Genomic DNA, 24,331 nt, shown 5'->3' with positions numbered 1-24,331 from the left:
TCCCCAGATTTGGCTTGCGGAGCCTAAAAGAGAAGCAAATTTCATCCGATCCGGCTGAAATTTGGTACATGATGTTGGTATATGGTCTCTAACAACCATGCAAAAATTGGTCCATATCGGTCCATAATTATATATAGCCCCCATATAAACCGATCCCCAGATTTGGTTTGCGGAGCCTAAAAGAGAAGCAAATTTCATCCGATCCGGCTGAAATTTGGTACATGATGTTGGTATATGATCTCTAACAACCATGCAAAAATTGGTCCATATCGGTCCATAATTATATATAGCCCCCATATAAACCGATCCCCAGATTTGACTTGTGGAGCCTCTAAGAGAAGCATATTTCATCCGATCCAGCTGAAATTTGGTACATGGTGTTGGTATATGGTCTCTAATAACCGTGCAAAAATTGGTCCACATCGGTCCATAATTGTATATAGCCCCCATATAAGCCGATCCCCAGATTTGGCTTGCGGAGCCTAAAAGAGAAGCAAATTTCATCCGATCCGGCTGAAATTTGGTACATGATGTTGGTATATGGTCTCTAACAATCCATATCGGTCCTTAATTATATATAGCCCCCATGTAAACCGATCCCCAGATTTGCCTTGCGGAGCCTCTAACAGAAGCATATTTCATCCGATCCGGCTGAAATTTGGTATATGGTGTTGGTATATGGTCTCTAACAACCATGCAAAAATTGATCCACATCGGTTCATAATTATATATAGCCCCCATATAAACCGATCTCCAGATTTGGCTTGCAAAGCCTCAAAGAGAAGCAAATTGCATCCGATCCGGCTGAAATTTGGTACATGGTATTGGTATATGATCTTTAACAACCGTGCCAGAATTGGTCCATATCGGTCCATAATTATATATAGCCCCCATATAAAGCGTTCTCCAGATTTGACCTCCGGAGCTTCTTGGAGGAGCAAAATTCATCCGATCCGGTTCAAATTAGGAACGTGGTGTTAGTATATGGTCGCTAACAACCATACCAAAATTGGTCCAATCACACAAAAATTGGTCCATATCGGTCCATAATCATGGTTGCCACTAGAGCCAAAAATAATCTACCAAAATTTTTTTCTATAGAAAATTTTGTCAAAATTTTATTTCTATAGAAAATTTTGTCAAAATTTTATTTCTAGAGAAAATTTTGTTAAAATATTATTCGGTTCATAATAAAATTTTCATCATTGTCAAAATTTTATTTCTATAGAAAATTTTGTCAAAATTTTATTTCTATAGAAAATTTTGTTCAAATTTTTTTCGGTTCATAATCATGGTTGCCACTCGAGCCAAAAATAATCTACCAAGATTTTATTTCTATAGAAAATTTTGTCAAAAGTTTATTTCTATAGAAAATTTTGTTAAAATTTTCTTTCTATTTAGAAGAAGTTTCTACGCAATCCATGATGGAGGGTACATAAGCTTCGGCCTAGCCGAACTTACGGCCGTATATACTTGTTTTTTTATTAGATTTTTTGGAAACCTATTTAATAATTTTATTTAAAGTAAAAAATAAATATTTAATTTCAGAGTACCAAATTTAATTAAGTTGTCCAAATGAATTTGGACAACTTTTTATATTTCCCCTCAGCGTACAATTTAATAGAGAATTGGTAAGTTTTATATTAAAACTTTGGCTTTCATTCAACTAGAATATTTATTTTATTATATCCTTCACATCGATAACAACACAGTTTATATAGAATATATAAACTGAGTTTATATAGAATACTTCATTATTTCTCTAATTGTTTCAGGTACAAATTTTATGAGATACGATTTCCAAATAAAAGTTGAATTCCTTACACCATTTGATAAAATGCCCCCACATATGGTAAGTTACAAGCTAAAATAAAGAATTAAAAAATTATATTTTATTACATGGTGTTAATTTTTAACAATTTCCATTATTGCTTCCATTTTTTTCAGCAAGATATGTGAAAAATTTACCTACGATGAATAAAAAACGGATAACTACGTTCTTGTTCCACGTTGTCATAATTTTTATTCACAAAAAACATTGTATTAAGAACTTTCATCATAAGTTTTTATAATAAAGTACTTTTGCTTAAAGAAAGTTTAATTTTAACGTATGAAAATTTTCATAATAGTAAAACGGTTTGTTGTTCCTTTAATTATTTAATATCTCTGTACTGTGGAATGATTGATTTAAAAATAGTTTAGTCGTCGACATTTTAAAGAGACTGATAACCAATTTTTATTATCAGGTTTCCCTAAAAATAAGCAAGTAAACCAAAATAATACTGACTTTTTAACTTGGTAGGGGTATATAAATCTTATGGTGTTGTAAAAATGAACTAAACTACAATGTTATAGATGAACTACTATTTAAGAGAATTATAAACTAGACAAGTTGAAAACAATCTTAAGGGCTAAATCATGGTCAATATTACTACAGATTAGTTCATTTTGCAATGGAAAAGTGTTCACTGTTTTTTCAGTGTATAAAAACCGATTTAATGATTCAATCACATAAAAATTTAAAGTTTTCAACTTAAAACACTTCAGTACAAGAAGTCATAAACCATCAAGCTGAAATTCATATAAAAGATAAAGTTATGTATGAATAAAAATCAAAAAGGTCCTTAAAGATGTAGAAATAGTATAAAATTATAATTTTTCTTGCCAAATTCTATTATAACATGGAAAAGTCAATGCAGCATTTCAGCATTTCTTTTCTAAAGAATTATTGAAGAGCTGTATTCGCTATTTTGATGCAACAATGCTAACTTAGCACCGACCGACCGATAATAAGATTATTTTTAAGTGAACCTGACAACATGAACATCCTATCAATGCTCATTCAAATTACTCTTCCCAATAAGATAATTTAGCTATTACAACACATGTTTAACATCCATAACAAATCACACAATTTGTCTGTCCATAGGGATGAGAACTGCGTGGGTGATTAATGGTAGAAAAAACGGACCGTCCATCAAGCAACATTTAATTCCAGGCACATTAGAAAAGTCAATTTGGCTGAAACCCAACCAAAATAAACCAGGGAAATATCCTTTTCTTAAGCAGGTATGAATAATCGGGTGTTAATTGTTTGTTAATTTAGTTTAGAACACACGCATACACAAACTCTTGGTCACAGGGATAAATCAGATGGACGGACACAGTGAAGGCTTTCTACCAAGCCGGTCCAATGATCTTAAAAAAGATTTGCACATTATCCTATGGTTACCAGAAGTGTCTGCCTTCCAAAATAATTAAGGAAGACAACAAACTCCAGGACATTCTGTTGTTGCCACATTTCTCTTAAAATGCCTGAGCCAAGTTAACTTCATTGTAATGGGAATACTCGAAAAGCAGAACTATCTCTGGGACACACTAATTCAGAAGTTGTTGAACAACAATGTGGTGGCGAGTCATATCGCCAATAAGGACATCATGTAATTGAGTATTGTTCGAGTTATTAGTCTATCGGCTAGGGATTTTTGAGATCCATTGAGTGAAAGTGTTTCACAGCCAGGTAGACAGATTGAAATGGACAGTGTATGGGTATGTGCTTAAGAAGCAATTTGTTGATCTTTGGTTTTAAAGGTAATCGATTTATGACCACGGTTGTTTACGTTCTTCTTTCCATATGATTGGGAAATAACTACAACCATAATCGTGGAGATATCCAGATAAAGAGATTTGAATTTTCAACACATTTTCCCTCTCAATAAGAATATTATTTCCGGTTATCGCGAAGGGTTTTTCTTGGCTGGTAATGGAATTTTTCTACATCGATTTTCTTATTGTCAATTTGTCTATCGGAAACGATGCACAGTGGCTACGCATGTATAAAATTGGAAATTTCACATACACCCTCAAAAAAATCGCTTCTCTAACATATGTTCCAAACATATTTTGCAGGAAGGATATATATTATTGGATAGTGTCGAAACATTAATATGTTTGTTTTATGTGAACATATTGTATGTTTGCAAGCATTTTGAGTCCAAAAATATTATATGCTTGGAAGAATTTTCCCCAAAGAAGATTGTGCTCATTCCCTCACATAATTTTCATTTCCACGAAATTTTTTAGTTCTTGGCACCTTTTTCTGTAATACAAATAATGTTGAAGAAATTATTCACTTTTATCAATTTTTTAAATGTTACCTTTCTCCTGGACGGAGAATCGAACCGAGGGCCATACAGTTTGTAAGCCATCACACTATCCACTGGGCTACGTAGCTGTTATGGCCATCAATAGACAATTATCGTTATAAGTTATATTTATGTAGCATAGTTTGCAGCACCCACGAGCCGATGCAAACAAAACATTATTTAACAGAAACATACATTTGTTTGCCACGTGGAGCAATGGTTAGGATGTCCGCTTTTCATGCAAAGGGTCGTGGGTTCAATCCCTGCTCCGACCGAACACCAATTTTAATTTACACATATTTATACTATATTAAATTTTTATAATGAAACTTCGAAATGTGGGTTATTGAAGATTTACAGTCAGAAACAGTGCTTGATATAAACGAAATGGACTGAGCTTTTGGATAAAATATTATTTTTTTTATTGGAAAAATTACAATTTTTTAATAAAAAACTGGTTTTGGTATAAAAGTTTGAAATTTTGGAAGGAATTCAAAAACTCTAACAAAAGAAGAACGTGGAGTCGAGTATAAACATACATAAATAATTTTATAATATACACATAAATTTATTTAGGCGTGTACAGTTTTTTACTAGCATTTAACACCATTTTAAATGCATTTAAAACTTATCGTGTTTTGTACTTAATTTCATTTTTACCTTTAAGGCCGGTTTAAGTTGGCAATATCGCTCTAAAATGACCCTGTTTTGCCTTTTATTTTTCTTTAATAATTCATTTTAAAGAAAATAAACTTTTTCAATTGTTGTAGCTGCAAAACTCGAACTTAATGCCCGCTTTTATATTTGAAGGTGTCCGTCAAGTCCTCTTGGACTACTTATTAATAAAGGGAACTAAACTTTATTTTTATACATTTTACTGTTTAATTTTTCACTGTTTCCTCCTTTTTTTCATTTTACTGTCCCAACTCTAAAAAGAGTATAGTGCCCTTTCGTTATTTTTATGAAGATCCCTTTGTAATTTTTGTGTATTTTCCACCGTTTCTTTTTAATTCCCTCTGCCTGAATATTTTGACTTACTCCTCGTACGTTCCGATTTCTTTTAACGAACCAAGAAAAAAATTGTGCCCATAATGCCAAAATGATAAACAAAACACATGTCCACACATACATAAAATGCTGCTCTCAAGGCGAATACACATGCTGTTTTTTTTTCAAATGTCTATTCTCTTGGTTCCGAATGTCTATTCCCTTTACTCCGAATACTCATTCTAATATTCAAATTAAATAATATTTAGACTTAAGCATATCAAATTTTTGGCCTTATCATAAAACAGTTTTCCGAAACAACATACAAGCGATTTCACAGAAGTTGCTCTCTTTTGATTCTCTCGCTGTGTTATGTTGATATCTTTCGTCAACCCTCCCGGTTTCCATCTCTATTTCTTTCTCTATACTCTCTCTCTCTCTGTCGCTCTCTGAATAAAATATCACAATGTTTACTCGAAATTTGTAAATGTATATATGTTTACATTCGCACATATTATTTTTATGAAACATTCATGCCCCAAACATAATATATTCTAACATACTAACATATGTGTCCTAAACATTTAGAGTTTGTTTAGGAACATTACATGTTTGCACTTAAATATATTGTGTTTAAAAATTGTGCCCGAAACACATTTTGTTTATATCGGAACATATGAAAAACATATTTTTCTAACAGTGTACATACTACTACTACTACCGACACAGAAAAAATATTTACGTCATATTAAAGATTACGCAACCTCAATTTTAGGATGCGCAATTTACACACTATTAAAGACAAATTTCTTTAAAATAATGAAATTTTCATTAAAAGAAAGTTTATAATCTTTGCTTCAAAATGTTTTTCATTAAATTTAGGACACACATTTTGAAAATTTGCGTCCCTTCGTTAAAGTTGCATGTCTTTAAACTAAGGAAAATTTTCCTTAAAGTAAAGAAACACATTTTTGATTTAAAGAAATCGTCCCTAAATTAACTGAAATATTGAATCTTTAGATTTAAGATAAAAACACTTCAAATATAAGCTAAGACTTATTTTGAGGATTTAGCATCTTTGGTTTAAAGTTTTTTTGGAATTAAGAAAATGATTTTTACTTCGAAGTATCCGTCTTAGTTTGGATTTTTAAAGTGGCATTTGTTTGTACGTTAATAGCTTTATTAATATACTGGAAACATAGAATGAAACTTCTATAAATGATCTTAGATTTAAAGCCAGATAGGTCGCAAAGAAAATTCCTTAAAGGAAGGTTAAAATCTTTGATCCAAGTAAACATTTTTTTTTTTGAGTGTAAGAGAGAGTACGTCAAAATAAGTGTAACATATACCAAAAAACAGCTTGGCTAGGTCCAAAGATTTTGTCTTTACACTAATAATTTTTGGTTTTGAATCCGAGCCAAAAAAAAACGGAGAATTGAATTAAGGATATCTTTAAGACATAATTCTCTGATACTTTTTGAATTTATCCTGTTTCCTGATCGAGTACTATCAAAGTCCTTTAAAAGCGTGCTAACGACACCTTAAAATTCAAAATTTGGACTGGACTTCAAGTAGAAATTATGCAAGTAAAAAAGCCTTTAAAGTGTTGAAAGACATATCCAAGTTTGGAACGTTTTTTTTCTTTTTTAGTCAAGATAGTTGAAAAAAGTTGTCTGAATTCTTAAAGCCAAGTTGACCTTCGTCAAACAAACTTTTTTTCATATTAAGATACCCATTTTTAAGTCAAATCACTTAATTGTAATGACAAAACGACTTCATTGAAAAGTTTTTCGACTTGTCTTCTATGCTAAGCAAAATTCGCGTTCGTATTTTAAAAACAGAAATCTTGGGCCTCACGACAATATTTTTTGCACATTTGTTGAAATAGTGAAAATTAGGCAAATTTTAGACATGTTTAGCTAAACTACAATGCAATATTGCAAACGTCGTTATGATAAACATAAGCAAATGTTTTTCGACAAATTCAAGAAGGTTTGTTAGACATAATTATTTTTTTCTTGTTAAAGAACATTTTGTAGAAAAAATGGAGTTAGATTTTATAAAGATTATCCCAATCCCGCATTTTTATGGAGCTATCTAGCTATAAATCCAGGCTATAAAAATTTAAAATTACACTCAAAATCGAACGATTTTGACTTTCCAAAGATGCGGCTTCTTGAAGATAAAAGCATTTGTTGGGACTTACCTTGCTGTAAATCCAGGATCAATAAAATAAAAGTTAGGATACAAATCTCATTTATAGAATTTTCATTCTCTTTTTGGACATATTAATAGAGCTATTCACGTACAAAGAAATTCTACTGTAAAAATTCTAATTATTACAGATACTTCAAAGTAAAAAAAAACGATACCAAATCCTCAAAATACGAGTAAGTGTTAGCTTATATTTGAAGGGTTTTTATCTTAAATCTAAAGATTTTATATTTCAGTTAATTTTGTTCAAAGACACTTTAACAGAGGGGCAAAAATTTCCAAAATTTGAGTCCCAAATTTATTTAAAAAAATGTTTTGAAGCTATGATTATAACTTACTTTCAATTAAAATTTCATTATTTTAAAGAAATTATAAATATTATAAAGAAATTTGTCCTTAATATTGTGTAAATTACGCATCCTAAAATTTAAGTTGCGTAATCTTTAATATCACTTAAATATTTTTTCAGTGTAGGATACAGATTTCATTTATTGATTTTTGGTTCTCTTTTTGTGATATACGTCAGTTTGAATATCCGAATTATAACAAAAATTTCAAAGCAAACACACATTTTCTTAATTGCAAAAGCAAATTCAACCAAAGATTAAAAATCTTCAAAATAAATATTAGATTCAATATCGATTTAATTTAAAGATTATTTCTTTAAATGAAAAATGTATTTCTTTATTTTAAGGAAAAATTGAACTATGACTTTAACAGAGGAACGCTAATTTCAAAGATTCTTGTCCTAAATTTATTGCAACAAATTTTTAAAGCCGACAATATGAACCTTCTTTTAATAAAATTTTCTTGATTTTAAAGAACATTTTCCCTAATATTGTATAAATTGGGTATATTCAATTTTAAGCTTCATTTTTATTCATATTAGGTCAATATGTTTGTTTTTTGGATAAAAGTGAAGGAATCGCAAAGAATCCTCTGCATGGAAAGAAACGATTTTTGGTACCACAAAAAGACAATAAAATTCCAATTTACCAATAAAAGAATAGTTCATTGGTAAAAGTTTTTTTCGTATATAAATAATTTGAATTCCTTCTAATTTTTCAGCACATTTGGCTCTTATTTGTTACATCCCAGCAAAAAAATTGAAGTTGTTCTAAAGACACAACTTTAAAAGCACTTCCAAAAATATCCTCCCGCAGGTGTTCTTTGTTTTAACTACATAGGAAGTTATTTTAATTAAATTTCTTATCACTCGCTTTTTTTCATATTTTTAACAGGTAATTTTAACTTTTTTTCATCAAGTAGGTTAAGGACGGCGTAAGAATTAATGAGATAGTTAAAATTATTTAAATTTTGTCGAATAAATGTTAAATCATTTTTAAAAAAATTGCGAACTTTTTAAAATATTTGAGGTAAAACGTTTCAGACAAGCGTTAAAATGCATTTGTTTTCAATTGTCCATTACAATTTTTCATCAATATAACGTAGCACAAGTTTATATAAGATTTAATTCTTTTTTGTGTTAGAATGTCATTAATAAATAAATAAAAATAAAAAAAAACTTTATATTAGAGAAATGCGTCTTCTATGCTAAGCAAAATTTGCATTCGTATTTTAAAGACATGGAATCTTTGACCTCATGACAATATTTTTTTCAGTGTACCCATGCAAGAAAGGAAATTCCCCTTTACCAAGATGTAAAAGTGAAAATAAAAATATTGTCTTTTTGCCGGTATTTCTGTTGGGCACATTTTCATGCAGTTATTGTTGTAACCGGACCAAGTAGTGGGAAGGGTATAGAAATAATTGTCGACATACAACTGATGTTTAGGGCACAAGAAGCACAATTCACAATTCCTTACACCAAAACCTCTCTCTCGTGGCAAATTGCATTTTTTCCATCAAAGCAATATTTTTGTGTCCCTATTAACGCATTCAAATATAACCTCCTGTCTACTCCCTCAAATTGCGGAGACAATCATTAACATGCAATAAGTACAGCCATTGTGGCCGACTGACTGGCTGCCGTACACTATTGTCTTGTGTCCTCCTTCTCCTTCTTGCCTAATTTTTCTTTGATAAGTAAACAGAAGAAAATTCTGAAATGTCGTAAGGCGCGACCCCTATTCATGCAATTCTTTATAATCAGTTGTTGTTCTTGGAAGTCATCGTGTGTCTTGTCCACTTTACAGAGATGCACACAACAGGCGACCTAGTCTGACTTGTCCGTTTCGTCTAAAATATTTTATGCTGGATCTTTGCCAGAGTTTTCCACTTTTCTTTGTATACGAATGCATTTTTCTTTGTGACAACGATAACAAAAACAATAATAATAAAATTGATGAACTTCCAAATATCATCATCATCATCGTCGTCGTCATCATAGTCACCACCACCATCGTCGGTCATTTTAAACAAACAACAACGATAAGATTATCATCAAGATTGTCACCGTCATCATCATTCACCTCTGCTACCATCATTACACATGAACGGCAATGGCGCGTTAGTCTTTTTGGGGTCTTCAACTAAACCACCAGAAATAAAAACAACATTTTACAAAAGCTATTACTGCACAGTGGTTAATTCTACTGCTCTTCGAAAAAAATCGCTTCTGTTCTCCAACTCCCAAACACATTCAAAACAAATTGAAACAAAATATTCTTTGTACAGTGCAAACATTTTATGTTTCAACCTAAATATATCTATTTTGGAGGCCCCAAATAGTTACTTCCAGTTTCCAAACTTTAGTTTACTTGCATCAAGTACTCTTAGCGAAATTCTAATAAACATTTATGCTTAATTTTTGTATGACTTTTTTCGTTCGTGCAAATAAAGTAAAACAAAAAAAGCTCTTTTATTGGAGCTTTAATAATTTTTGTTTGTAAAATATAATAATTTATATGAACTAAAATAAAGTTAAATTGGCTTTAGCGCCCTCTTTTCCGAATGTGAGAATAAATGGAAAAACGATTTTAATTTACCTCATTAAGAATTTTGTATTCTCTACCAGGGCTGTGGAGTCGGAGTCGGAGTCGGAGTCTTGGAGTCGGAGTCTGAAGATTTTGCTGGAGTCGGAGTCGGAGTCGTAAAAATTTTGCTCGACTCCGACTCCGGCTAAATCAAATTTTTTAAAACACTTCACATTTTTTTAACTAAGCAAGTTTTTAAGCAAATTAGTTTCCATTGCTCCATTCATTCGATCAATGTACAGCATGATTGTAAATGAAAATCAACTTCCAATTACGGCTATCTTTTTATGTTTCCTAGAATGTTAGACTAGCAGATGGGCTGGATCGATCCATTTTAATGCTCATATCAATTTATTTGAAATATTTCGAACAATCGAAATTATTTTTTTTTTAATTTTATTTTAAGGCCATATACGTATGTGGAATATTGACAGAAAATTTTTTCAAAGTTGTTTTTATAGAAAATGCTGTCAAAATTTTATTTCTATAGCACATTTTGTCAAAATTTTATTTCTATAAAAAATTTATTCAAAATTTTATTACTATAGAAATATTTTTTTCTATAGAAAATTTTGTCAAAATTGTATTTCTATAGAAAATTGAGTCAAATTTTTTTTCTATAGAATATTTTGCACAATTTTATTTCTATAGAAAATTTTGCCAAAATTTTATAGTAATAGATTTTTTTATTAGAAAATTTGGTCAAAATTGTATTACTATAGAAAATTTAGTCAAAATTTTGTTTCTGTAGAATATTTTGCAGAATTTTATTTACTACACAAAAATTTTTCTAAAATTGTACTTTTATTGATACTTTTTTCAAAATTTTATTTCTATAAGAAAAATTTTTATTTCTATAGCAAAATTTCTCAATTTTTTTCTTACTGATGCTCACTGATACTCACTGCTATAACAAATGTATTCAGAATTGTATTGCTATAGAAATATTTTTTATACCCTGCGCCACACTGTGGAACAGGGTATTATAAGTTAGTGCATATGTTTGTAACACCCAGAAGGAGACGAGATAGACACATGGTGTCTTTGGCAATAATGCTCAGGGTGGGTCCCTGAGTCGATATAACCATGTCCGTCTGTCCGTCCGTCCGTCTGTCTGTGAACACATTTTTGTGATCAAAGTCTAGGTCGCAATTTAAGTCCAATCGCCTTCAAATTTGGCACATGTTTCTAATTTGGTCAGAATAGAACCCTATTGATTTTGGAAGAAATCGGTTCATATTTTGATATAGCTCCCATATATATCTTTCGCCCGATATGCACTAATATGGACCCAGCAGCCAGAGTTTTATACCGATTTGTTTGAAATTTTGTACAAACATAACACTTAGTCGTATAGTCAAGTGTGCAAAATTTGATTGAAATCGGTTCAGATTTAGATATAGCTCCCATATATATCTTTCGCCCGATATGGACTAATATGGTCCTAGAAGCCAGAGTTTTGGCCAAATTTGGTTGAAATTTTGCACTAGGAGTACAATTAGTAATATAGTCATGTGTACCAAATTTGATTGAAGTCGGTTCAGATTTAGATATAGCTCCCATATATATGTTTTTCTGATTTCGACAAAAATGGTCAAAATACCAACATTTTCCTTGTAAAATCGCCACTGCTTAGTCGAAAAGTTGTAAAAATGACTCTAATTTTCCTAAACTTCTAATACATATATATCGAGTGATATATCATAAATAAACTTTTGCGAAGTTTCCTTAAAATTGCTTCAGATTTAAATGTTTCCCATATTATTTTTTACTAACATTGTGTTCCACCCTAGTGCATTTGCCGACTTAAATTTTGAGTCTACAGATTTTTTAGAAGTCTATCAAATTCTGTCCAGATCGAGTGATATTTAAATGTATGTATTTGGGACAAACCTTTATATATAGCCCCCAACATTTGACGGATGTGATATGGTATCGAAAATTTAGATCTACAAAGTGGTGCAGGGTATAAGATAGTCGGCCCCGCCCGACTTTAGACTTTCCTCACTTGTTTCTATATAAAATTTAGTCAAAATTTTATTTCTATAGAAAATTTAGTCAAAATTTTGTTTCTATAGAATATTTTGCAAAATTTTATTTCTATAGAAAATTTTGCAAAATTTTGTTCGCTACACAATTTTTTTTAAATTGTATTTCTATTGATAATTTTTTCAAACTTTTATTCCTATAAAAAATGTTGCCAAATTTTATTTCTATAAAAATGTTATTCAAAATTTTATTTCTATATATTTGGTCAAAATTTGATTTCTATAGAAAATTTTGCCAAAATTTTATTTCTATGGAAAATTTAGTCAAAATTTTGTTTCTGTAGAAAATTTAGTCAAAATTTTATTTACTAGACAAAAATTTTTCCAAAATTGTATGCTCACTGATACTCATTGCTAAGTCGAAAACTTGTAGAAATGACTCAAATTTTAAAATTTTTCAATGAATGAATCATAAATGCATTTTTGCGAAATTGTCTAAACAATTATAAATATTTCCCAAATATTGCCCGAGTTTTGTAGAAGTCTGATTTGAGATTTTATCAAAATGTAGATCTAAATACAAAGTTGTGCAGAGTATATTATAGAGTATATTACATTTTTAGTTTTTGTTAAAATTGTGTTACGTCCCATAACGTTAGATTTAAATTTTAAGTACATAGATTTTGTAGAAGTATATACAATTTTGTCTAAATCGATTCAGATTCAAATTCATGCATATGGGAATATAAACCTTTATATAACTCGCAACAAATTTAAAGGATTTGAGATAGTATCAATAATTTGGTCCACAAATACATATACTGTTGGTATCTTCTCATATTATGATGGGTATTTATATCATTATTTTATTTATTAAACATTGCCCTAAATTTGAAATATAGAGTTCAATTGGCATCTAATGTGAAATTAAGACCTTTTTTTTGCACACATAAATAAATATGATACTTTATATCGATCTACTTACAGTACCCCCACAATAGAACTACAAATTAGTGGTATTAAAATGAGATTTAGTTATATTACCCGGAGTCGACTCCGGAGTCGGAGTCGGAGTCGAGCTGATGAAAAATGCTGGAGTCGGAGTCGGAGTCGTGCAAAATTGGCTCGACTCCACAGCCCTGTTCTCTACTAGATTTTATCTGATTTGTTATATTTTGTTTATTCACTATCGCATATCAAAAAAATATACAGTACATTTTTTTTTATTTTTTAAATATGTCACTTTAAAATTCTATTTTAAATTTCTATTTGACCAAATTCTGATCGGACCAAAATGACAACGCTATTTGTAATACCAAAAATGATAATACCAACAGTGAACCAACCATAAAGGATTTTATTTTCTTTTTAATTTTAGAAAATTTTAACTAAACTGTATTACAAACGCAGATGTCAAGGCGACTTCGCAAAAATAAGTAAATATTTTTCGACAAATTCAAGAAAAATTATTTTATTTTTTTTCAATTCAATATTTCGTTATTTTCACATTTTGCTATAAAACATACATTAAATTAAAAGAAAGAACATTTATTAGACATAATTATTTTTTTTTTTCACTTGCACCCAGAGAAGGAATATGATCACCTCAAACATGTTTTAAGAGCAAAATGTTATTTTTGGGTGGTGACCATGTAACATGGTTTTCGCAACCATGTTATTTTCTCGGATATCATGTATCTGATTTCGGCAAGCAGGTTATATTTGACTATAAAATAACATTTTAGTGACAAACATGTTACATGATCACCACACAAAAATAACATTTTGCTCTTGAAACATGTTTGAGGTGATCATTTTCCTTCTCTGCGTGTGATTAAGACATTTTGAAGTTTGAAGGAAAAAATTGGTGTTCAAAATTGCAAAAATGTCTTTAGCACCATCAAAGTTCATGATGGGCGCATTATTGGTAAAATTTTACAAAATTGAAGAAATTCTGATCTATATAGTGGGAAACACGATATAATTGTTCCTCCTGTTTTAGTTAATTTAAGTAACGTACACAAAAAATTAATAAAGTTAAGGAAACTTTCTCAAAATATAACAATTTCATGAACTAAAATAGAATTAAATTGACTTTACTGTCATATAGAGTTCACTTTTTTTTTTGTATTGTCTATATATGAATAAAGCTATTGACGAACAAACAAATGCAAGTTAAAAATCCAAATTATAACTGATACTTCAAGGTAAACATATTTTCTTATATCGAGAAAATTTTTAAACCAATGATACAAAATCCTCAAAATAAGCCTTAGCCTAAATTTATCTTAAAACTTTATTTTAAATCTTGAATCTTTCACTATATTAGTTAATTTAAAGGCGATTTCTTTAGGTCACAGACATACTTTAAGGGTGGGATGCAAATTTTCAAGATTCGTGTCCTAAATTTTATGACTAAAATTTTTTGGAGCAAAGATTATAAACTTTCTTTTAATTAAAATTTTTTACTTCAAGGCAATTTTGCCTTAGTTCATAGACATTCCACTTTAAGGGTGGGATGCAAATTTCCAAGTTTCGTGTCCTAAATTTTATGACAAAAATTTTTTGAAGCAAAGATTATAAACTTTCTTTTAATTGAAATTTCATTATTTTAAAGAAATTTAGGTTGCATAATCTTTCATATATTATTTCTTATGCATTAGTTAACATTGAACTTATTTGTACGGTCATTGAAATTTATACCCACATTTACAGCCTCTCATGCCAATTTTAACCCACATTTCGTTCATAACAGATTTGAGACATACTTGGGATAAAGAAAATTTCATTGGGAATTAAAAAAAATAATGAAATTTAACTACAGACAAATATTTGTTTGCAATAAAAATAAGTTTAAAGAAATATTAGTTTAACTATGGATTTTTTTCTGTATAGCCCCACTACATGGTGGATGGTATAAAAAATGCATTTTTCAAAAATAGACTAAATCGACTTAGCCTAAAATAATATTTTCATATCGATTTATGTATTGGTGAAGCGGATAGATCGAAAATATTTGTATGTGTTTACAGTTTTCATTGTTTCATAGCATACGTTTTGGTTGCTCATTTATTCTATGTTCATGTTTTATAACGATCGTCAAGAAGACGCGTCACAGTTGACCGCTTTGATCGTTTCTTCTTCTTTATTTCATTGTCACTTTTTTTAGGTTTCATTCAGTGACTATCTTCCTTCCTTCCTTTCTTCGTATTTTCAAGAGAGGCCAAGCAACGACACGGCGGCTAAATAGGCAAGGTGTGTGCACACCTTTACGACATTCATTTTTTATTATTGTATTTGTTGGTGTTGTTGTGGCAATATCTACCGATGACCAGCAGCCTGAGGAAGGAGGAAGTTCACAAAAGGGTCATTTGGTCGCCCGTCCATCAAGAAGAAAAATATCTACAAAGAAAACGCAACAGCAAACCCCCAATTCATACAACTCCCTGCGTTCTATTACTACTACACCTTTATATGCTGAAGAGCTCTACTCATTTACATGCAACCATCATAGAGTGCAGGGCTGCCAATTTTGCCGATTTATCGGCATTTTGACGATTTTTTACTCACAAAATGGACAACTCCGATTTTTTTCCGATTTTAACGATATTAGACACATAGTTTATGGAGCTTAAATTTTTACATTTTGGAGAAATTTTTGAAAATATTAAAATAAATTTGAAAAATGTTGGGAAAAAATTCGGAAACAGAACGTGGAGTACTTTGGCTTTTCGAGTTTTGTCAAAATTCGTACAAATAACCATGATTCTTCCAAACTCCACAGCAAACGTAGACATTTTTAAGCAAAAAACAAAAAAAAAAAAAATAAAACATCCTAAATTGAAATAACTCAAATTGTTTTAATACCAAAATTGATAATGATTTACACAGAATATGCAATAGAAACTTTAACTAATTATGATAAAATTCTAGTACAGTATAAAAAATAACCACCATAAAAAATCACCTGTTTTGGAAAACATGAGACTTTTTCTTTAATTTCAAAATATATAATTAAAAATATTACTCAATTAATAACAATATTTCAGAAAAATAGATTTTTTATAAAAAAATTACGAAATATTTTTGTTTAACAAAAAAATGATTTTTATGGTAATGTTATTTGTATACAAAACTGATTTCTTTATATATTTTGTTTTTAGTTTACCCAAAAAATACGTTTAATTTTAATATCATTTATATTGCCGATTTTTTGACGATTTTTAAAATGCAAGTGCCGATTATGACGATTTTTATTGAAAAAAGTGACGATTTTTCTTGAAATTTTATTGGCAGCCCTGATAGAGTGTCTCACAAATGTGCATTGGCTATAGAGACAGCAAATGTGCGCCTTGGCTTCTCGCATGCACCACGTCTTTTTATTTTGTAATGGTAGATAGATCGTTGGTTCATCATCGTCGTCATCTGTTGTAATCGCGCGCCATCCGTGGTTGTTATTGCTCTTGTTGTTTTTATTTTTATAGATCCCTATACTTCGAATGTGTTGGTTATGTTAAGATGCAAATTACTTGCACGCATTTTGATAGCTCTCTTTTCTCTCAGAAAACAACAACTAATGCTGCTGCTGCTTATATTCTATTCTGTGTATTGGACTATCTAATATTTGATGGTATTGTTGCCGCATAAAATCTACTTAATTATGTAGCTGTCATAGCTAAGGTCAAATGTAAGTTTTTATTTTTAATAGAATATCTTGCATGTGGGGAAGGTGTCGTACTACTATTCAAGATCACTGTCTATAGGCAATAATTCATAGGTCAAAGATTATTTTGGTGAGATTCTATTTCGCTGTGATGCCATTTATTTCCAAAATAAATGTCATGATTGAATCCCACTGCGGTAATCCTGGAAATTGGACGCAGGGTCAATAAGAGAGTTGAGGAGTTGGAACTGGAACTGGAACTGGAAGAAATGTGCATGTTAGGAAGAAAACATTAATCCACATAAAAATAAGACTAGCAAACTACTGAAGCAAAGCAAGTCCTGAAAAAGATTGATTTTCATATGTATCGGTGTAAAAATTATATGTTTGGAACTAACATTTTTAGCACATTATTTTTAAGTGCATGCATATAATGCTCATAAACTATGTGTTAGCGACATATATGTTAGAACATATTATGTTTGGGACATAACATTTTTATACCCACCACCATGGAATGGTGACGGGGGTATAATATTTAAGTTTGTCATTCCGTTTGTAACACATCGAAATATCGATTTCCGACTATATAAAGTATATATATTCTTGATCAGGGAGAAATTCTAAGACGATATAACGATGTCCGTCTGTCTGTCTGTCTGTTGTAATCACGCTACAGTCTTCAATAATGAAGCAATCGTGCCGAAATTTTGAACACACTCGTCTTTTGTCTGCAGGCAGGTCAAGTTCGAAGATGGGCTATATCGGTCCAGGTTTTGATATAGTCCCCATATAAACCGACCTCCCGATTTGGGGTCTTAGGCTTATAGAAATCGTAGTTTTTATCCAATTTGCCTGAAATTTGAAATCTAGAGGTATTTTATGACCATAAAGAGGTGTGTCAAAAATGGTGAGTATCGGTCCATGTTTTGGTATAGCCCCCATATAGACCGATCTCCCGATTTTACTTCTTGGGCTTATAGAAACCGCTGTTTTTATTCAATTTACCTGAAATTGGAAATCTAGAGGTATTGTCGGACCCCAAATACGTGTGTCAAAAATTGTGAGTATCGGTCCATATTTTGGTATAGCCCCATATAGACCGATCTCCCGATTTTACTTCTTGGGCTTATAAAAACCGCAGTTTTTATTCAATTTACCTGAAATTGGAAATCTAGAGGTATTGTAGGACCACAAATACGTGTGCCAAAAATTGTGGGTGTCGGTCCAAGTTTTGGTAGGGTCCCCATATAAAACGACCTCCCGATTTGGGGTCTTGGGCTTATAGAAATCGTAGTTTTTATCCAATTTGCCTGAAATTTGAAATCTAGAGGTATTTTAGGACCATAAAGAGGTGTGCCGATAATGGTGAGTATTGGTCCATATTTTGGTATAGCCCCCATATAGACCGATTTCCCGATTTTACTTCTTGGGCTTATTGAAACCGAAGTTTTTATCCAATTTGCCTGAAATTGGAAATCTAGAGGTATTGTCGGGTCATAAAGAGGTGTGCCGAAAACGGTGAGTATCGGTCCATATTTTAGTATAGCCCCCATAAGAACGATATTCCGATTTAACTCCTTGGGTTTCTAGAAACCGTAGTTTTTATATGATTTGCCTGAAATTGTAAATATTCTGGTATTTTAGGCTCACAAAAACGTGTATCGGATTAAGTTTTTATCGGTCCATTTGGTAATGCCTCCATATAAACCGACTTCACTTCTTGAGGGTGTAGAAGGCGCACTGATCATGAAATTGCTTGAAACTCAATGTAAAATTTCCAGATTTTACTTCTACAGATTTAAGATTTCAAATCAAGACGTTATTTTATAATTTTCTTGCACACTTACAAGAGATGTTAATGATTCCTCTAAAACTGAAACAAAAATGGTTCTTATAAATCCAGAATCTGATATGGTGCTCATAGGTGAAATCTTTAAATTTATCTTCGGGAAGTGTCCTCAAGTTCTCAAGCCCTCCTGAAATTTCAAAGGAAACCCTAATATTTGGTTCATGGTGGTGGGTATTTAAGATTCGGCCCGGCCGAACTTACTGCTGTATATACTTGTTTTAAATATAATATGTTTGGATGCAAACATATACTAATTTAAAAATTGCCTATAAACATATATGTGTTTAGAAAGATAGACCGAAAGAGTATGCTGCAAGTTAAAAAATGGAAGTAACCAATTGCCGTCTTAAAAATATATACACATAAAAAATTTCATTAAAAGTTTTTTTTTTATACCAGTGTATGCCTAATGTGAAACATAATATGTTTGAACAATACAAACAATATTTTGCTTGGACCAATCCTGTAAATATATATGCTTCAAGCAGAATATGTATATGTTACAGAAGCGTTTTTTGAGGGTGTACGAGTTCTTTATAATACAAACACATTTTTTATGAGGCAATCCTTCTTACATTAAAATTGTGACACAGACCAGAACAAAACTGTGGATAAATTCCTTTGTAATGATTGCACCACATCTGAATAATACTACTAAATATTCATTTATTTAACACTCTTTTCCACTTAAATCATTTGATCCTTTGACACACCCCTTTTCAAGGCCAATTCTATGTTGAGGGTTACGTGTCCTTTGACATTAATCCATTCTACAAATCGCAGATACTCTTGAGCATATGCTTAATAGCGATCACAGGGTTAATTAACCAAGAAATGGGGTAAAAATTTAAAAAATCAAAATGAAAATTGATAAAAAGTCAAATCCATAAAGAAAGTAAGCAACAGGCTCAAGTGTTAGAATAAATTCGTACCTTTATAATAGAAAAATTATAGGAGTAAGATTTAATAAGAAAATCTCAGTTAAACGTTTAATTAACACTTTTTTTATTATTGAGACTTCTATCTATCCATTGAAATGAAATTGGAAAGAACGATATTTAATAAAAAAAAAACTAACTTTTCACATTTTATGTTGCCATCATTTAGGAAGTGACGGGAACTATCTTTAGATATTAGTATCAAAAAAAGATAAGCTTAAATTTTACTATTTTAAGCTCATTTATATGCCTACAATGTTCGGCCGAATACTCCATCTCTTCCCTAAATAAATTTTTATAAGAAACGGAAGTGTAACCTTTATGACCACCCCCTTCGTTGTTTGTGTTTCTTTGTGCCGTTGAGTACAGAATGGTATGTCTGTATACGGAAAACCCCTAAAAACTGTATTTAATTAGGCCACATTTGTGTTAAGATGTAAGAGGTGTAAATGATGGAAACCCTATTCAATGTGTTAGTATTTGCTGAAAGCGACTTTTATATTCATTTCATGAAATGCAAATATGAGGACATAAGTGTAGCCTTAAATAATATCTTCGATTATTTACCAATTATATTAATTGAACAAGTATTTGAAATAAATCTAGTTAGGTTAGGTTAGGTTATGTGGCAGCCCGATGTATGAGGCTCACTTAGACTATTCAGTCCATTGTGATACCACAGTGGTGAACTTCTCTCTTATCACTGAGTGCTGCCCGATTCCATGTTAAGCTCAATGACAAGGGACCTCCTTTTTATAGCCGAGTCCGAACGGCGTTCCACATTCCAGTGAAACCACTTAGAGAAGCTTTGAAACCCTCAGAAATGTCACCAGCATTACTGAGGTGGGATAATCCACCGCTGAAAAACTTTTTGGTGTTCGGTCGTAGCAGGAATCGAGCCCACGACCTTGTGTATGCAAGGCGGGCATGCTAACCATTGCACCACGGTGGCTCCCAAATCTAGTTAAGATAAGTAATGAAAAGCTAAAGTTGCGTACACCCGACTATGTGATACTCTACACTAGGGATGCCAGACGTGCTCTTTTAAAGAGCACATGTGCTCTTTTTTACAAAATGTGCTCTTAAAACAAGACAGGCCAAAAGAGCACGCGAAAGTGCTCTTTTTTCTGCATCACAACAAATATTAATCAAATGGTAAAAGTAAACTGAAAATATGTAAATGTCGCACTAAGAGATTTTCCTAGCCGTTATTTTCTAATTAAATAGTGTGTTACTTTATATATCAGAGTCGTAGAAGAGCATGCCGATGTTGCTTCTTCACTTTGTACTCTGTTCTAAATGTAAACAAACTTCTTCAATAACGTTTTTCACAAAAACACCAAAAAATGACTTACAAAGTATTGTAAGAAAATTAGCATGAGTTGAAAGTGACTTATTTTATGTTTATGGTATGTACCTCTTTTTGCTTTGTTTAAATGAATTATATTTCAATTAAATTAAATGATTTTCTTTTATTTGAAAAAGTGTGCTCTATTCCTTTCGTATGTGCTCTTTTTATAAGCTGAATGTGCTCTTTTTGCCTCTTTAAAATCTGGCATCCCTACTCTACACCCACCCACCCACGCTACTATGATGATACACTGAAAAAAATATTGTCGTCAGGTCAAACATTTTATGTCTTTAAAATACGAATGCAAATTTTGCTTAGCATATAAGACGCATTTCTCTAATACAAGGTTTTTTTCCTTGTCCAAAAGTCGATAAACTTTTCAATGAAGTCGTATTGTCCGTATAATTAAGTGATTTGACTTAAAAATAGGTATCATAACATGAAAGAAAAAATGTTTGGATTAAGGTCAACTTGACTTTACTAATTCAGAAAAACTCTTTAAATTTAATGAAATTGTCTTTAAATTTGTTGTCTTTTTGCATCTTGACTACAAAGCAAAAAATCGTTCAAATATAGGACATGTTTTCAACACTTTATTTTAAAGACTTTTTTACTTGAAACGTTGCATAATTTCTACTGGAAGCCGAGTCTGAATTTGGAAAATAAAGTTGTCGTTAACTCGTTTTTAAAGAACATATGAAGAAAAAAAGCTGAAAAAGCGAAAAATTAAAATTTGCTTCGTAGAAGCAAGTTCACAAAACCCAAATTTAAAAGAGAATTGTGTCTTAAAAGTATCCTTACTTGTATTCTCCGCTTCTTTGGCTCGGAATCAATACCAAAATTTTTAGAGTAAAGACAAAATCTTTGGAACCGGCCATGCTTTTTTTTCAGTGTAATAATTTCGTGGATTAAAGTAGAGTTAAATTCGTATACAATTTTATAATTTAATTTGATTTTTTAATCAATTGATTTTTTTCTCTTACTGTTGGTTTAAATGAAGTTAATTTAATTTTAATTTGAACTGATTTATTAACGGCCATTTTCATGTAGCTCCGTTAGGCTTTAACTGCCAGTTAACAGAAAGTAAATTGCAAATATCTTCTCTCCGGTTAACGTTAACTGAAACATTTTCGTCAGTTAAGTTCCTAACTGGCCTATGGAATATAAAGGCAAGATGACAGCCTCGTCCATAATACGGTTTAAAAGTTGGTTAGTTAACGGAACACTAACGGAGCTTTATGAAAATGGGGGTAAGTCAAGTACAAAACTATACTATGAGAACTTATATATCTGCCTCTTGTATAAATAAAACTGCTTTTTGCATCTATGAAAGTCTCATACCATCATACAAAATCCGATCTTAAGCGCAGCAAAAAATAGTCTTAAAAAAAAAACGGTATTTAAAACAGTCATGGGAATTTTTATTATTATAAAGGAGGTGCCAGTTGTGGGATTCTGTGTTCAATTTTAACGATGAATCGCATCGTTAAGAAGGGATATCAAGAAAAATAACAACCAAGCTATTCGGTAGTCGCTTTAAACTACATTTCTAATCGTTTCAAATCGGCTGTGTTGTTTTCTGTGCAGATAACAATCAATACATAGTTAAGTAAACAACGAAGATTTTTTGTTGTTTATTTTATCGAATGCGTTGACGATGTAGGTTACTTTTAACAGGAAAATAATGGACCCCTTTTTATTACAAAAATAGTTTTCTGCAACATTTTAAAACCCCTAAGGTAAAAAGCCGTTCTAAGAATTTAGTCGGGCGGAACTGCCTTAAATGGTCTTAAATTAAAGGGAATTTGAACATTTTCGCTAAAGTGAACTCTCTTGGTTTTAATTAGTTCACGTTACCGCGAGTCCACTGTATATTGAGAATGTCACAAATTTTTCTCTTCCGGCTCTGTGTATGTCTTTTAAATTAGCAAACAATTTCCAATTTTGCAAACTGTTTTTGTTCTATTCTTCCATTACACAGTTTTTAGTAGCAGGGTTGCCAAGCGCAACGCAGTTTAAACAATAATCGTTCAAGATTAGTTACAGAATGACACGATCGTTAGTGCAAACAATTTTTTTGGTGGACAAAATTAACTATGCGATTATCGTGAAGAAATACAGAATCCCACTACAGGGTAGTATTAACTTGTCTAAATTTCAATGGAACAGCTTCATTCACAATTCACTTCAGAGTCCCTTCAGTGAGGATATACTTTGTATAACTTTATCATAACCCAGCGTAGTATCCACTGGATACCTTAATCAAAAACGTACACTTAACCTATTTATCTATAATAAAGAGAGTAAATTCTATATTCAATTCTAGCATCATCTTCGTGTGTTACATCATAGCTGCACACATATCTATCTGCAATTGGTTATATATACATCGTACATTTATATACTTCCAAATGCTGATTTAGTCGTTGCTACTACTTCTCATCTTCTGCTGCCATTTTGTTCTGTTAATCTGAGGGGCAGCACAACGCTGCGTCAATAGCAACCGAGAAACAAAAACAAAACAAATAAAAAATCACCAAATCACATTTCGTTCCTCTTCATTGGTTAACAAACTCTGCCAGAAACAACAACAATAATGACAAGCCTTGAAGATTTGTAGTAATCTCAACAGAAGTAGATGTGGTGCAATGTATTTGATTTTCTTATGCTACATTTGCTCTCTATGTTGCTACGACACTTACTTTCTCATCTTCTTCATAAAATATTTGAGAGAATAGAGAATCAATACAAGTTAGTTGCTGTTGGTTCCCAAACTGGTTTTTCATTCTTAACCTCACCATCTCCCTATTCCTACTGCTAAGATTCTTGTAGATATTTTCATGAGATCCATAGATACACATTTCTATGAATAAACACATATTCACCCATGTCTACGACTATTTTATTTGTTGTAATCTAATGGATTTCGTTAATGGCAATAAGAAAATTTCATTAGCTACGCATTTTACAGGCATGCGTATGAAGATGATGTTTTAATGACGCTAGCTAGCAACAGCAATAACAACTCCAAAAAGACAAACACTCATACGTATATAGGTCCCAAATAATTTCCTCCCAATTACCACTACTACAAACAATAAGTCATACATATGCATTCATATGAGATGAGGTTCTCTTGAGAAGAAACCTTAATCCAGACATCAATGAATTTATCTAATAGATAAATTTCTTCTCCCACATTATGACTTGTAATAAAATCAACCACCATCTTCATCATCTGGTCAATAGTGCTGCTC

The sequence above is a fragment of the Haematobia irritans genome, chromosome 3 (genome assembly GCF_050003625.1).
Source record: "Haematobia irritans isolate KBUSLIRL chromosome 3, ASM5000362v1, whole genome shotgun sequence".
Classification (NCBI taxonomy): Eukaryota; Metazoa; Arthropoda; class Insecta; order Diptera; family Muscidae; genus Haematobia; species Haematobia irritans.
The sequence above is the reverse complement of the archived record's forward strand: the minus strand, read 5'-3'. Positions refer to the sequence as shown.